The sequence below is a fragment of the Coenobita brevimanus genome, chromosome 47 (assembly GCF_032717465.1).
Source record: "Coenobita brevimanus isolate Jiangsu-jjx chromosome 47, ASM3271746v2, whole genome shotgun sequence".
NCBI lineage: Eukaryota > Metazoa > Arthropoda > Malacostraca > Decapoda > Coenobitidae > Coenobita > Coenobita brevimanus.
The window spans coordinates 12,612,398-12,626,040 of NC_137000.1; the positions used below are offsets into that span (position 1 = coordinate 12,612,398).

Genomic DNA, 13,643 nt, shown 5'->3' on the forward strand with positions numbered 1-13,643 from the left:
ATAGTACTACACAATCTGTCACCCCTGGGGGGTCGTGTAAGGAATTATCATGAATCTGAGCGTTTTGTTTAGCCAGGGATGGGCCTCTTCCTCAGTCTTTAATTCCTTACAACCCAATATTTTGTCCAAGAACATAAAGTGAAAGAACAAAACGTATCATACAGAAGTTACAGGATAAAAAGAAGTTATTGCTTGTCAAAAACTAAAGTAAAATGATTCAAACCAAAACCAATTGCTCGGGGATAGTAATCATAAAAGAGGTGGTCATTTTTGCCATAGGTAACGGTCAGGAATTGGTTACCTGTTACCACTAACGGTTCTACTTGTCTGAAAGTCGCGCCTCCCTCAGTTTCCTTCTCAATAACACACCTTTCCGTGCCGGCCATCTGCTCCACGGCTTCCCAAAACTGCTTTCCTACCTGCCTCATTCTGATCTCATAGCACAGTGTCAGGCATTCAGCATGCCACTGCCAACAATATAAAACCAGAACACCAGAAAACAAACACCATACTGAACAAAAGACCACACAAACACCCAACCCACATTAGTTACCTTAATATTCCATAGCGTGCCAAATTCACCCATTTCATTCTTGTGGGGAAGCAACACTTCACCATAAAAAGGTGAGCTTTTTGCCCACTGAAAGGCAAAATAAGAAAAGATTTTCAGCAACACACCAACTACCATCACCGGCAACAGATAAAGCACATTCCAAAAACACGTCATCACACATCGCAACGTTACAATCAATATTTAAGTGATAAAGTAACACCAAATTTCCATCCTAAGTCCAGGCAGGACAGGTCCACCCAGCCAATCCTGTTTGTGAAGTTCAGGTGGGGATCCAATCACTTCATCAGGATTCCTGGCAAGAATTTCTAGGATAAAAACACAAACAACATTACACAGAAATACCGACAAATAGACTAGTTCCATTACCCACTGCCAAAAGCGTTTGGGAATCCAACATTTTCCTGCAGAAAACTACTCTTCACCGCGGTCACCACTGCCTTTTTCCACGTCGGTGGAAGACATTTTGAGATCTCGAAAAATCAGATAAAACTACACCTTAGCGGATAATAACACTGTGATATATGTATATGGCTTACCACTTTCACAACGCTAAGGTGAGTGACTCGCTCATGCTGGTGCTCACCTTTTATATCCCCAAGACTCCAGAAATGGATATTATGAATACTTCGAGTTGCAAATATTTATTTTCTTTCCATAATTACCCCAGTACCATTCAGACCCTTTCTGCTTATGCATTTTAACCCTAGATAGGTAACGTCGGGTATCAGAAACCCCAGTCCCTGAAATCTAATTTTTAAAAATATGAGCATAAGGTTTATAGATCTGCCAGTCTCATTACCTTCCTGCCTAGCGATGCTCTTCATGGGGATGATGGGGTCAAAGCTGTACCTGGCTCTGATTTTGCTCTATAGAGTCATTGGGGTATGTCATACCCCAGGTTACCTATAATGTAACCTCAGTTGAACCCTCCTCTTGTGATTTTTTTTATTTTAATTTGCTGTCTTTCTCCTTTTGTATACAGAAGGTCCCAACATCAGTCTACTGCAGGCCACCCAAGGAATCATGATATTTCTTTTCAGTTTTGCAAGATTTAATTTTAAAATTTGTATACCTAAAATTTAATCATTTTTGTATAAACTTCAAAAAATATCTATTTTTTCAATTAAACTTCATTTTTTTCTGGCCCTATTTAAGATAATGGGTTGAATTATTTGTGTACTGAAGCATTTTGAAGTATCTCAAACGGAAGTATTTTTGTTTTATTTTTTTTCCATGGGGTACGTCATACCCTACATTACCTAATATAGTAACAAAAAAATGGTTATCTATCCAGGGTTAAGAAAAAAAAAAACATTACTGTTAGTAAAATATGACTGAATTAGTGTTGAAATAAGATTTTAGAGTGCACCGTAATATATACCCCCATAATAATTTGGCGACCTCCTGGCCAGGATAGCTCTGTGATTAATATGGGCAACCTTGGCCACATACACGGTGCTTACTCTTACCTACTTAACTATAATCAGTAATCATGGCCCTAATGAGTGATAGTGATGTGAAAGCATTTTTGGATTCTAAGCATTCCCCAACCAGAGTGAAAACACTCACAAAACACGAGCTCATATAGCATACCCAGGCCTTACAGTTGAGATTTTCTGCCTCAATCACTAAGTTAGTTGATTCAATATTGGACACCATGTTTGAGCAAAGTGAGCCCTCCATAGTTAGTTCTGAGCCATCTGATGCTGCACAAGGTGTTGAACCCAAGCCTTTGGCATCGGTGATACCTGGCCCAAGTAATTTTTCTGCTCATGATACTGGTGATAATGTGCAACTTGAGCTAGCCAGAATTAAGCTGAGAGAACTTGAAGTGCAAGCAAAATGAGAGAAATAGAATTACAAGCTCAAATGAGACAAAAGGAAATGGATCACGAATTCAGACTGAAGCACCCTGATAGAATACCTGGAGCTAGTATTTCATCTGCCAGTGAATCTTTTGATGTTGTTAGGAGCGTTACGCTAGTACCTCCCTTAAATGACCATGATGTCACTAAGTACTTCCATATGTTTGAAAAAGTGGCAGGTCGTCTCTCGTGGCCAAAAGACTCTTTGACAGTGCTGCTGCAGAGTGTTTTGAAAGGAAAGGCTCAAGAGGCTTATATTTCTTTATTACTTGATCGAAGTACTAACTATAATTGTTTAAAAGATGCCATTCTCAAAGCATATGAACTCGTACCAGAGGTATACTGGCTTAAATTTAGATCTACCTTTAAACAGAAAGATCAGACTCACCTGGAATGTGCTAGAATACCCACAGACCTATTTGATCAATGGTTGCATTCTAAGAAAATGGATGAGTTCTGTAAAGTAAAAGAATTAATGACCTTGGAGAACTTCACTGGTAACAAAGATAGGGATGTTGCTACACACCTAGTAGAGAAAGATTTAGATACCCTAGCTGAGGCTGCTGTTGTAGCAGATTATTGTAGAATAATTCGTAAGCATGAACGTACGCCTCAGTCATTTGTTAAGGGTAGGAGAGTGAACCAACCAGTTTTTGTGAACTCTTATTCTGGTAAAGGCAAGTTAATGTCAAATGACACTAGTGGGAACACTGCAACCCTAGAGCATGTTAGTTCCACAAAAGTAAGTGAGGACGGTGTTGCCAGAGGGTCAAGTTTTGCCAGTATTGCCAGAAAACGGGGCACTTGGAGGACTGGTGCTGGAAAAAAACGAGGGGAAAAGTTCCAATGTGCGGGAGTGTCCTCCCCCAAACAGTACACTAAGTGACTCCTCCCCAGATCATTTATTTGCTAACTTCATATCTAAGGGGTTAGTTTCACTTGATGGAAAAGGTGCTAAGAAAGTCACTATACTTAGAGACACAGGAGCTACACAGTCACTAATGTTGAAGGGGATTGTTGATGTAGCTGACCCTAATGAATGTGTCTTGTTGCAGGGTATAGCTGAGTTTGTATCTGTTCCCCTAGTTGAGGTGAAGCTCCAGTCAGAGTTAGTTACTGGTTCAGTGCTTGTGGGTGTTGTTGACCAACTACCTGTACAAGGGGTCACCTCCTTTTGGGCCATGGGAATGTTGACAGGAATGGCACTGGCATTGCTGACGATGATTTTGGGCTTGCTGATACCTTTTTCGCCCAGTTAACTGAATCAGTAAGTTGATGATTCTCCCCAGATTGATGTAAGTACAAAGTTAGCTGATATGCAAAGATCTCATCCAGAGGTTGCCACTTTAATTGACTTAGGAGTTAGGGAAGATGAATGTGAGTCTGAATTGACAGACTATTATTACTTAAGTCCAAACAACGTGTTAATGTTTCTCATATGATAACGAGTGGGGGACTTTACAGTCATAAGAAAAACTATCGTTATCCCCAGAAATGTTCGATGCGAAACGAACGTTAGCTGGGCTATGTGGGCGGGTCCTTGCTGTTCGCCCCTCTCCAATCTAGTGTTGCCATATCACAATCCCATTTCAAGAGTTGGAATAATGAGGAAGAATGAGTCATATGGTGGGGAAATATATTGGACGTGTTTACGTTACCCTGAGTGCCCCGCCGGGGATTAATAATGAAACTCGGGACGTTTATTATTTTCTTACTATTCAACACTTATTATCTATAGAATACAACAAATAAATTATTTTGAAGTGTATTAAATCTATAGGCATCGACTTTTTTTTTTTTTTTTTATGGTAGTGTAGTATGGGTGCATGAGTTCATTAGTTTGCATTAGATGGGTGGTTAAATGCTTCAGATGGATGCTTCAGTTAGTGGCATCCATACATCGACGTCTAGGGGCTGTTTTGGAAGCAGGCGGAGGGGGGTATACAAAATATTAGAGCAATGAAACTGAACACGTATTATTATTTTCCTTCTACCCAACATTTATTATATATAGAATGCATTATATATCATTATTACATTGAAATTTACTAACTTGGCTTCTATCGGCTGAAGTACTATCATACGTCTGGTATGGGTGCACATACTCATTGTCCGTCTGCACGTGTGTTGCCAACTCTACACCATTCTGTTATACTTTTATTTAATGAATGCAGTGCCGGATAATAAAACGTATTGTCTCTAAGCACAGAGGCCAAATTAGCTTTTATTACCTCTAGCACAAATTCTGATATCTGTGTCTCACATAACCGACATTGACGGGTTTGCGGTACGAATTTTCCTGTCCCGGCATTCCACAACACTTTGTCGTTGTGTCGTAGTGCATAGCTCTGAAGGGTAACGATAGTTTTTCTTATGGCTGTACATCATGTGTAGGTTCCAAAACCCTATAGGCAAAAAATTATGTCCATTGCTCAAGACTCTTCTTTAGCAGGTCACTTACGAGTGAGGAAGACTTTCTCCCGCATCTGGCGGCATTTTTACTTGCCTGGAATCCGTCGAGATGTCTCCCGGTTCTGTAGGTCATGTCACACCTGTCAGCTAGTCGGTAAGAGCAATAAGCTCATCTCTGCAGTTCCTTTGATTCCTCTACCTGTGTTTGAGGCCCCATTCACTAGAGTCCATGTGACATTGTTGGCCCTTTGACTAAAACTTTCCCAGGCCACCAGTACATCCTCACGATGTTAGACATGGCCACTAGATAACCCAAAGCCATTCCCTTGAGGAATATTTCAGCTAAATTAGTTGTAAAAGAGATGCTGACCTTCTTTACCCGTTTTGGTCTCCCTAAGGAAGTTCGGTCAGATCAAGGCAGTAATTTTAATTCCAGACTGTTCAGACAAACCTTTAAGGAGTTAGGAATCTCCCAAATCACTTCCTCAGCATATCATCCTCAGAGTCAGGGTGCATCAGAGAGGTATCACCAAACTTTGAAGAGCATGATCAAAAAGCTGTGTATTGATGAAATGGAATGGGACAATTGTTTACCTTTCCTACTTTTTGCAACCAGAGAGGCACCGAGTGAGTCCTTGGGCTACTCCTCATTTCAGTTAATCTTTGGCCATGAAGTAAGAGGTCCTCTTAAACTCCTCAAAGAACAATGGGTCAAGGATGATGACCAAATTAACTTGCTTGACTATGTGTTAAAATTTAAAGAAAGACTGGCCTATAGTACGGAAGTAGCCAGGGCACACTTGTAGTCATCTCAGGAAAAGATGAAGAGGTGGAATGACCACTCTAAGAAAGTTAGGAACAGAGTGTTTCACCTAGGTGATCAAGTTCTTGTCTTGCTTCCCATTCATGGTCAGCCTCTGCAGGCAAGTTTTGCAGGCCCCTATGTAGTAGAAAAGAGGGTAGGTGAAGTAAATTATGTCATCTTAACCCCAGACCGGAGGAAGGAATGAAGACTGTGCCATGTAAATACGTTAAAGGAGTATCACAGGCGAGATGAGGACCCCCCTAGTGCTGCATGTGTGGTGTCGGCTGTTGCGTTAGCAGAGAACAAGGACTGTCCTTTGACTTTGGACCAGATGACTAGTTGGAGAGAAAACCAGGATGCTTGGAGTATGTTAACTGATAAACTCTCCCATTTGACTGCAGAGCGGTGTGCCAAGCTTGTTGTCCTTCTCAGGAAGTTCCCTGATGTCTTCTGGGACACCTTAGGACAGACAGAAGTGGCACAGCACGACGTGGATGTTGGAGACGCCAGCCCTGTAAAGCAGTCCCCTTACCGGCCTAGTCCTCAGAAGAGACCATCATTCAAGAGGAACTGAACTACATGTTGCAGCAGGGGTTAACTGAGTCCTGTCAAAGTGAGTGGTGCTCCCCAGTCACAGTGGTTCCAAAACCTGATGGGTCACATCACTTTTGCATTGATTATCGAAAAGTCAACTCCTTTACCAAGAATGACACCTATCCATTTCCTAGTGTAGATGATTGTGTGGATGTGATAAGCAGTGCAAAGTTTATTACAAAACTAGATTTGATGAAGGGATATTGGCAAGTCCCACTCACAGAAGGGGCCCAAGAAATTTCCTGTTTTGTGGTTGGTGGCAATACTTACAAATGTAAGGTCATGCCCTATGGTATGATGAATGCTCGTGCCACCTTCCAAAGGCTGATGAATAATCTCACCAAGGATGTTGAAGGTTGTAAGACTTATATTGATGATGTAATTATCTTTAGTGTCACCTGGGAACAACACTTGAGCCAACTAGATGCCTTGCTGCAAAGACTGACCTCTGCCAATTTTGTGCCACGTTGAGTACACCGCGTCCCATCCGATCAGCGAAGTTAAGCAACGTTGGGGCTGGTTAGTACTTGGATGGGTGACCGCCTGGGAACACCAGATGCTGTTGGCATCCCTACGTGTCAAGTGGGGTTGGTGGAGGATTAGTGCCCCTCCCTCTAAAACAATTAACTCTAAGCCGTTGGCCACCCCGTTTGGGATACATGGCGTCTGGCAATGAATGAATGAATTTGTAAGGGCTCGAGTACAGTACCTAGGTTTTGTGGTCGGTTTAGGCCAAGTGAGTCCGCCTGATGTTAAAGTTCATGCTATAGTCAATTCCCCCCAACCCAAAAATAAGAGAGAGTTGCAACGATTCTTGGATATGGTAGGGTACTACAGACGTTTTGTCCTGAACTTCTCTGATCTTGTAGCTCCCCTCACTGATTTGTTAAGAAAAGAAATCAAGTATGACTGGAAGTCAGAATGTGAGGATGCCTATTCTAAAGTCAAAGCCATCCTGTCAAGTCACCCAGTGCTTCAAGCTCCAAATTTTGATAAACCTTTAAATTAGCTGTTGAGGCCAGTGGCCTAGGGGCTGGCGTAGTTGTGGTTCAGGATAATGACCAGGGTTATGAGGTGTCTGTGTGCTATTTTAGCAGAAAGTTCAATAAGACTCAGAGAAATTATTCAGCAATTGAGAAAGAACTCCTTGCACTCATACATGCCCTTCAACACATCTCTTTGTATGGTGGTCTAGGGTCAGGTGATGTAGTGTACACTGATCACCACTCTCTGAAATTTTTGTCCCGATTTAAGGACAAATCTTAGAGTGACCTGCAGGGCCCTATTTTTGCAGGAATATGCCTTGGAGATCAGACATGTAAAAGGTGTTAATAATATTTTAGCAGATTACCTGTCCAGAACTTAAATTTGTACATATCCAGAAATTTCCTACTGGAAAATATCTTCCCTCAGGAAGGGAGGTGTCACTGGCGTAGTTACTTCAGTAGTGACTGGATGAAACTGAAGATGAAAAGATAATGTAAGGAGACAGACGAGCCGTCAAGATTGATAACTCTTTTCTGTTATCAGTTTTGCTGCCTGTAAGGGTATACCCTATCTTTGCTGTGTTTGCTTAGCGGTCAGTTTCTGGGCTTCTGGGCAGACAACACATTGGTTGTTTTTCCCAGAAATTACACAGAAAACCCATTGTCCTTGACCATAGTGGGTGTGACTTATAGTGAGGGAGGAGCAAAATGAGAGCATTTGCCAATAAAAGCCTAAATAGCGCTTTCTTGGTTTTCTTGGCTTTCTTGACAACATGCCATTGGTTTTGTGTAATATGTGTTAGCGCACTATTGGTACCAGGTGCCTCCAGTGTTTGTGTACGGCTGGAGATTGCACTTAAGACAGCTTAGTGGCTAGTTAGCCGGGAAAGGCGGAGTAAGTCTAACTTATAAGCTCGAGGACAATGTGAGACAGACACATTTTCACACCTTTTTTTAGTCACTCTACAGTCACTTACTGTCACGTTACAGTTTTGTCACATTTTGTTACACTTTTCCTTATATTTTCACACTTTACTAATTACGTGACTTTGATTACAAAACACACTGTTTGTGCACCATTTCCTATTTGTGGTTCACTTCTCCATTTACACTAGTGTGTGGTTTATATCTGCATTATATCATCAACGAGTTCTCCTAATTCCTCGAGCTCTGTGAGTACGTAGCTTCCTCTGAGTGTAATCTAGTTAGGTAAGAGATAACTCGTTCTATTTGTATTCTGAGGCCTATGTGAATATATATATATATATATATATATATATATATATATATATATATATATATATATATATATATATATATATATATATATTATGGGAGGAAGAAGGAACCAAAGGCCATGAGTCCGTAATAACAGTTTCCTCCAAGAGAAAAACAAGATACAATAGAGAGCCAAATTCAAGATCCGATCAATTCGAGATGCCTGGACACACTGCGTTTGAAAGACTGGAGATCATAGGCAGCAGGAAATACGACAGAGGGAGACAGTTCCAGAGTTGACCTGTTGCATAAATGAAGGACTGGGAGTAATGGTTAACTCTTACATTAGAGAGTTGGACAGAAAAAGGATGAGAGTTCGCTGCTAGATGGGTGCCACGTGCCCGTCGTAGGGGTGGAGGAATGCATGCAGACAGTTCAGAGGAGTAGTGACCATTAAAGTAGTGATAGAAAAGAGATAAAGATGTAACAGTGCAGTGAAGAGACAGAGGTTGAAGGGAGTCAGTAAGAGGAGGAGAGTTAATGAGACGAAAAGCCTTTGACTCCACCCTATTGAGAAGAGCTGTATGTGGGGAGCCTCCCCACACATGAGAGTTGTACTCCACACAAGGGCAGATAAAACCCCTATATAGAGTCAACAATTGTACAGGGGTAAAGAAAGAACGGAGTCGGCTTAGCACACCTAATCTCTTGGAAGCAGATTTTACAAGAGATGTAATATGATCTTTCCAAGATTAGTCCCGAGTAAATGAAACCCCAAGCATGTTCAAGGATGATGCAGGATTAAGCTGAACATTATTAAACATTATTGGATATACCTGTGGAAGATTATGTCGGGTTGATAGGTGTAAGAACTGAGTCTTAGATGCATTAAAAACAACCAGATTATTTTTACCCCACTCAGAGATACGAGCCAAGTCAGACATTAGGTGTGCCATAGCCTCATCCCTTCTTTGTTGAAGTAACTGCTGAGATGGGCATTGCGGGAACCAAATGGAAAGGTGAAGGGTGGAGTCATCAGAGAATGAGTGGATAGGGTTAGATGTACAGCTTAGAAGGTCATTGATGAATAAAAGGAAGAGAGTTGGTGATAGGATAGAGCCCTGAGGAACACCACTGTTGACAGATCTAGGAAAAGAACGATGGCCGTCTACAACAGCGGCTATAGAACGACCAGAAAGGAAGCTAACGATGAAGGCACAGATAGAAGGATAGAAACCGTAAGAGGGCAGTTTGGAAATTAAAGATTTATGCCAGACTCGATCAAAAGCCTTTGAGATGTCAAGTGCAATGACAAAGCTCTCGCTAAAGTCCAGAAAGGAGGATGACCAGGAGTCTGAAAGGTAGGTGAGAAGATCGCCAGTGGAGTGTCCCTGACGGAACCCATACTGACGACCAGAAAGAAGGTTGTGATAGGAAAGATGCCTTAAAATTTTTCTATTGAGAATTGACTTAAAAACTTTTGAAATACAGGACTTTAATGCAATTTGATGATAGCTGGAGGGTTGAGAATGGTCACCCTTCTTTGGGACTGGCTGAATGAGAGCAAACTCCCAGCAAGAAGGAAAGGTACAAGTTGACAGACAAAGGCAAAAGAGTTTGCCTAGGCAAGGTGTATGCACAGTTCTTGAGAACAACAGGAGGTACTCCATCAGGCCCATATGCCTTTTTAGTATTGAGGCCGGTGAAGGCAGAAAATACATCAGCTGAAGAAATTTTAATGTCAGCCATGAGGAAGGCAGAGGGGGGAATTGATGGAGGAACAGCACCTGAATCGTCTAAGGTGGAATTGGAGAAAGTCTGTGCAAAGAGATCTGCTTTATCAGTAGAAGAAATAGCTACAGAACCATCAGAGTAGAAAAGAGGAGGGAAGGATTATGAGGAAAAGTTGTTAGAAACGTTTTTGGCAAGGTGCTAGAAGGAGCGGGAAGAATTCAAGTTGGAGAGCTGAGAGCATTTAGTATGGATGAAATTATTTTTAGCTGAGTGAAGAACAGACTTAGCACGATTCCGGGCAGAAACATAAAGATGATGTGATTCATGGGTTGGTTGGCTCCGGTACCTTTTATAGGCCCTCTCCTTGTTGCGGAGAGATTAGAACAATCGTGATTAAACCAAGGGTTTCTTGCATTAGACAAAGGATATGAGAAAGGAATGTATGCTTCCATGCCCGAGAGAATAACCTCCGTCATGCGCAAGGCACACTCAGATGGCTCCAGGCCATGGAAGCAATAATCATTCCAGGGAATATCAAAGAAGTACTGCCTGAGGGCCTCCCAATCCATGTCTCCAAAATGTCACAGATGATGTTTCCCTGGAGGGTCCACAGGCTGTACCGGAGTGATAGGACAGGTTAAGGTGATGAGGTTGTGATCGGAGGAGCCCAATGGAGAGAAAAGATTAAGAGTGTAAGCAGAAGGATTAGTTGAAAGGTAGAGGTCAAGTATGTTGGAGCTCTCTTCAAGGCGGTCTGGGATACGGGTAGGGTGCTGTACAAGCTGCTCTAGGACATTAAGGATAGAAAAGATGTAGCTTGTTCACCAGGTGGATCAGTGAAAGGAGAGGAGAGCCAAAGGTGGTGGTGAACATTGAAATCTAATAAAATGGAGATTTCAGAGAAAGGAGAAATGGATAGAATGTGTTCCATTGTAGAAGTAAGATAGTCGAAGAATTTTTGATAGTCAGTAGAATTAGGGGATAAGTAAACAACACAGATATATTAAGTCAGAGAATGACAGGAAAGCTGAAGCCAGAGTGTAGAGAATTCAGAAGAATCGAGTTCAGGAACACGAGAGGAAGATAAGTCGTTGCATATATATACACAACAGCCACCTTTGGCTTTAAAATGAGTATAGAGAAAGTAGGAGAATAAAGAAAAGGGTTTACTGTTAGTTGCCTCAGACAGCTGAGTCTCAGTTAAATAGAGAAGGTGAGGTTTAGAGGACGAGAGGTGGTGCTCAACAGAGCGAAAGTTAGAGGAAAGGCCGCGAATGTTGCAGAAATGAAGAAGTGAGTCGGACAGTGGTTCCAGGCAGCTCAAGTCGTCACAGGGAGAGGGGAGGAAGGTGGGGGCATTTTTTTTTTTTTTTTTTTTTATGTGTCCGACTCTGGGCATAGGCATCACAGCCTGCTATCAAGGCCCAGTAGTCCTCCTACATACCATACACCTCTACATTTATGATCCCACCCCCCCCTAGGGACTCCGAGGCTGAGTGTTGAGAAGCCTTGATTTTTTTAATTTTGGAAAAGGAAGTGTACTTTGTCCAGTGCATGTAGTTTGGTGTAGATAGTTAGAGAAATTTGTATTGGATACCATGCTGACCTACTTTCTGTGTAACTGAGACACTGAAAAAGTTCAGCAAAGGGGAATGGTCAGGAACTAGTCCTGAGGGCTGATGAAACGGGAGCACCAGCTCTCCCTGTCATCAGCTTTCCATCCACCTCGGGAGTACTGCGCTGCTCGACTGGTGATATATATATATATATATATATATATTTTCATTCATTCATTGCCAGACGCCATGTATCCCACACGGGATATATATATATATATATATATATATATATATATATATATATATATAAACAGTATATATATAGATATAGAGATATGGATAGACATATATATATATTTATATATATTCCTCTCATCTTAAATGTCAAGACCAACTGCCAAGCCCCGGGCTTTTCTACGTTATCATGGGGCAACGTAGGATTGGATGATGGATATATATATATATATATATATATATATATATATATATATATATATATATATATATATATATATATATATATTGACACCCTCATAAACAAAGTGCCTAAGTAATTTTTCGACGATTTCTGGATTTTTGCCTAAATCAATGCTTCATCACGTGGCGCACCTATTTGTATAGCTGCCTTTGCCAGGTCTAGGGTGTGAGTATTCTAAAATGCGCCTGAAGTTTCTGCCTAAGCCATTGAAAGTTAAGAAAATTAGATAAGTTTTTCTCGACTTCCCGAAAAGTAGAAAAAATGACTTAGGCAGTTTCTTTATGAGGGTGACTATATATATATATATATATATATATATATATATATATATATATATATATATTGTTACGGAACAGAGAAAGATAATGTACACTTTAAGTGAGAATACGAAGAGTCACTACTGTCCCGTAAAGTTCCAGGTTCAAAACAAAAGAGTTAGGTAAAATTACAAGTTAAAGTTTAATGCACAAACTAACAACAAAACATTCAGGACTCATAAGGATAATGTAATGGCAAAAACAGGTTAAATATATGGTTAACTGCAATAGCCTCTATTAACACGAAATTAGCAAGAATAAATTTATCTAAGTCAGCCCTGATAAAATGAGATACCAGATAATACTCAGTGAATGCCAGATAAATAATTACAGATACAAACTATTATCAAAAATGACTGACATAAGAACCCCACACGAATTACAAAAACTTCACTAGGCCTACAAATTAAACTTATGCTATACAGTACAAGAAAAAATGCAACAACTGTTATACTCAAATTACACACAGCTGCTAGATGGTTGGAGATTTCTTGAGCACTCACAATAATAATATCTGTACAGGGGAGGACAGAGATGTGAACAAAATGAGGAGCAGATCTAAGTGGCAATGATGCAGAGACTGAGCTCATTATATAGGAGCCAGGAGAGCTTGATACAACTTGTAATAAGGACGCGCAAATGAAGCCATGGGGACATAGAGTTGACAATCCCGCTCTGGACAACAGAACGACTTACTCTACTATAACGGTAGAAGGGGGGGACTGAGGCAGAACACGCTCGTGATCAAACATGCAGCATACTGTGCGTTAAAATTACACAAAGGATGATGAAATCATAGGCTATGTAACACCTCCCCACAAAGAAAAAAAATTTACAAAGGGAAATTTCTTATTACTCTAAAACAATCTGTCTAAAGTCTAGATAAGCAATCTGCAATAACATTTCTTTCCCCTTGACATGTTGTATGTCTAATGAATACTCTGAAGAAGTAGACTCCATCTTGTCAATCTCTGATTTTTATCTTTAAACTTACTAAGGAATTTCAGTGGGTTATGATCGGTATAAATGACTATGGGGTCAAACCAGAACACAAATAAAATGAAAAATGCTGTAAACCCAAAATCAAGGCCAAAAGCTCTT

General features: G+C 40.8%; 1 pseudogene; it reads left to right on the forward strand.

Moving 5' to 3' along the window:
- Window positions 1-6,699: 6,699 nt before the first annotated feature.
- LOC145399183 (5S ribosomal RNA) lies at window positions 6,700-6,819 on the forward strand (annotated as a pseudogene).
- The last annotated feature ends 6,824 nt before the right edge of the window (window positions 6,820-13,643 follow it).